At 43.7% G+C, this 3,964-nt stretch overlaps 1 pseudogene; it reads left to right on the top strand.

The window, feature by feature from the left end:
* Window positions 1–569: 569 nt before the first annotated feature.
* Window positions 570–2,706, top strand: LOC102847943 (annotated as a pseudogene).
* The last annotated feature ends 1,258 nt before the right edge of the window (window positions 2,707–3,964 follow it).

Here is a 3,964-nt window from a genome sequence, read left to right as displayed (position 1 = left end):
GATAAGGTAGGCTTCAGAGCTGTTGTACATAGTGTCGCCATGGATTGCAGATGACTCGATGGCACATAATAACAAGAATAAAAATGAAGAAAACAAATTCTCACCCCTAGACCAATAGGCAACATCACAATATATGGAGAAAATACTGTTAACTTTTCCTTTTACTTAGATCTACTATCAACACTCAGCAATATCAGTGAGCAAAGATAGCTTGCATTTGGAAAATCTGCTGCCAAAGACCTTTCCAAAGAACAAAAGAGCAAGAATTTTAGTTAGTTTGAAGACCGAGGTGCCTGATCCAAGCCATGATCTTTTCAATTGATTCCTAGCCATCTGAAATTTGGAAATGAATAAGACGCCTTTGATTTGTAATGGGAAAGAAAGATATGACCCATGAATTGTCAGAAGCACAAAAGTCTGTCTTGGAGGAAGTGCAACCAGGGTACTGTTTTATGACAAGAATAATGAAACTTGCTCTTGAATCACCCCCGTGCAGCTGGCGAGCCTCGTGCGGCCTGGTCTTAGACCCTGCCCTCACCTCCTTGGTACTTGGAACCCTTTTCATCAAGATGCCCGAGGAGGTGCACCATGGAGAGGAGGGGGTGGAGACCTTTGCCTTTCAGGCAGAGATCGCCCAACTCATGTCTCTTATAGCTTCTATTCCAACAAGGACATTTTCCTTAGGAAGTTGTCTCTAATGCTTCTGATGCACTACACAAGATTCGCTCTGAGAGCCTGACAGACACTTCCAAGTTGGACAGCAGAGAAAAGCTGAAAATAGACATCATCCCTAACCCCCAGGAACGTACTCTGACCCTTGTGGACACAGGCATTGGCATGACCAAGGCTGATCTCATAAATAATTTGGGAACAACTGCCAAGTGTGGTACCAAAGCCTTTCTGGAGGCTCTGCAGGCTGGTGCAGACATCTCCATGATTGGTAAGTTTGGTGCTGGCTTTTTATTCTGCATATCTGGTGGCAGAGAAAGTGGTGTCACCACAAAGCACGTGATGATACGCAGTATGCCTGGGAGTCTTCCGCTGGGGGTTCCTTCACAGTTGGTGCTGACCGTGGTGAGCCCACTGGTCGGAGTACGAAAGTCATTTTAAAGAAGACCAGACAAAGTACTTAGATGAAAGACAAGTCAAAGAAGTAGTGGAGAAGCCCTCACAGCTCACAGGCTCCCCCATCACCCTCCATGTGGAGAAAGAACGAGAGAAGGAAATCAGTGACGGTGAGACAGAAGAGAAAAGTGAGGGAGAGAAAGATAAGGATGATGAAGAGAAGCCCCCGATTGAATATGTGGGTTCAGATGAAGAGGATGACAGTGGTGAAGACAAGAAAAAAGAAAACAAACAAAAAAATTAGGAAGAAGTACATTGATCGGGAAGAACTGAACAAGACTAAGCCCATTTGGACCCGGAATCCTGAAGCCATCGCACAGGAGGAATATGACGAGGTCTACAAGAGCCACACTAATGACAGGAAGACTGCTTGGCAGTCAAGCCCTTCTCAGCAGAGGGCCAGCTGGAGTTCAGGGCATTGCTCTTTATCCCTCGCCGGGCTCCCTTTGATTTCTTTGAGAACAAGAAGAAGAGTAACATTAAACTTTATGTTCGCCGCGTGTTCATCATGGACAGTTGTGATGAGTTGACACCAGAGTATCTGAACTCCATCCGTGGTGTGGTTCACTCTGAGGATCTGCCCCTCACAGTTCTCATGAAATGCTGCAACAGAGTAAGATCTTGAAGGTCGTCTGCAGAAACATCGTCAAGAAGTGCCTTGAGCTCTTCTCTGAGTTGGCAGAAGACAAGGAAAACTACAAGAAATTCTATGAGGCTTTCCCTAAAAACTTAAAGCTTGGAATCCATGAAGATTCTACTAACCAGCGCCGGCTTTCTGAGCTACTTCGCTGTCACACTTCCTAGTCTGGAGATGAGATGACTTCTCCCTCAGAATAAGTGTCTTGCATGAAGGAGACCCAGAAGTCCATCTATTACATCACTGGGGAGAGCAAAGAGCAGGCGGCCAACTCTGTTTTTAGGAACGAGTGCTCAAGCAGGTCTCTGAAGCTGTGTATGTGACTGAACTGGTTGAAAAGTACTGTCTGCGGCAGCTCAAGGAGTTTGATGGGAAGACCCTGGTTTCCGTCACCAAGGAGGGCCTAGAACTACCTTAGGATGAAGAGGAGAAAAAGGAAATGGAGGAGAGCAAGGCCAAGTCTGAGAACCTTTGAAAGCTCATGAATTTTGGATAAGAAGGTTGAGAAGGTGACAGTCTCCAATAGGCTTGCATTTTCACCCTGCTGCACTGTGACCAGCACATATGGCTGGACGGCCAAGATGGAGTGGATCATGAAAGCACAGGCGCTTCAGGACAACTCGACAAAGGGCTACATGACGGCCAGAGAGCACCTGGAGATCAGCCCCAGTCATCCGATTATTGAGACGCTCACACAGAAGGCGGAGGTGGACAGAATGACAAAGCTGTGAAGGGCCTGGTGCTGCTGCTGTTGGAAACTGCACTGCTCTCTTCTGGCTTCTCCCTTGAGGAGCCCCAGACTCACTCCAACCACATATACCGCATGATCAAGATGGGCTTAGGCACTGATGAAGATGAGGTGACAGCTGAGGAAGCCAGCTCCTGATGAGATTCCCCCACTTAAGGGTGGTAAGGATGTATCTTACATGGAAGAAGTCGATTAAAAGTTCCTACTGTAACACCTACTTCCCCTGTACAGCATCCCTGTGGCTCCCACAGCAGCCTCGAGTTGCCCTCTCCCAGCTGGCTCCATCTGCTGACAGCTAGTGTTTTTCTTTCCTGTCCTGTGTGATAAGGCATGATGTAACTCTGGACTCAACCTCAAGAATGACGTTGTGGAAGACCTCCAAAGATGGGGATTTACACAGTAACTATAACAATGGATTCAAGCATATCAGAGAGTAGAGTTCATGAAGATGGTAAAGAATAGGGCTACATTCTGACCTGTTATTCAGATGGCTGCTAGGAGTGTGGTCTGGTCAATGGTACCTAACAACAAAGGATCATAAATTGTGGGGATATAAATTTCTGTTCTTTATTAGCACCCATTTTTTGTATTTCTCTTGCAAGAAAGCACAATATACCACTTAGGAAATGAAAAAAAAAAAGAATGAGGTTGGATGTTGTGTATTGTGAGTTTTGTTTATTTTGTTCTGAAATTAAAGTATGCAAAATAAAGAAGATGGTATTTTATACGGTTCTGTTTTGCCTTGTGGAAAAAAAAAAATAATGAAACTTAGTCTCACATATTGGTGCCCTATGGCTCTCTAGTCCTTAGAAAAAGATATCATGCTGGAAAGGATGGAGGTTCAGAGAAAGAGAGGAAGACTCTCAATAAGACAGACAGAGATGGTGAGGATGTGCAGGATAGAGCATGAGTCAGATCTAATGTTCATAGGGTCACTATGAGTTGTAGTTGACTGGATGACACATAGCAGAAACAGCATCAACACAAGCATGTATATATAAACCTATGCTGTGGGACAGCATAAGAGGTATCTGAATAGGAATCAACGTGACCCGAATATTTTTCTGACTCAAGTAAATTCAATCAATGTTTACTAAGCATTTAGATTATGCCTTACTTTGGGCAGAGTTTCCTGAGACAAGTTGTGTGAAACTTCCTCTCACATTCAGTATACTCCTTCCATCTTTTTTTTCCATTTTTTCAGTTTTTTATTAATATTTTTATCATTCATATTCGTTGTATTTCATGCATGTACATTGTGTTCCATAGAGTTATGTACATTGTGTTCCATAGAGTTATTACTTTACATTTTATTTTGTTCATTTATAGTATGGGGTTTTTTTTGTTTTGCTTTTTTTTTTTAGGTTGTTTATTTTTCATTTCAATGAACATCTACAGAGATTTTGGGATTCCATTCATTCATTGTTGCACCCTTCTCCCCGCACAAACCCCTC

Source organism: Elephantulus edwardii, unplaced genomic scaffold (genome assembly GCF_000299155.1).
Source record: "Elephantulus edwardii isolate Elephantulus edwardi_28Jun2011 unplaced genomic scaffold, EleEdw1.0 scaffold00218, whole genome shotgun sequence".
NCBI lineage: Eukaryota > Metazoa > Chordata > Mammalia > Macroscelidea > Macroscelididae > Elephantulus > Elephantulus edwardii.
This window is presented reverse-complemented; position numbering and strand designations above follow the sequence as displayed.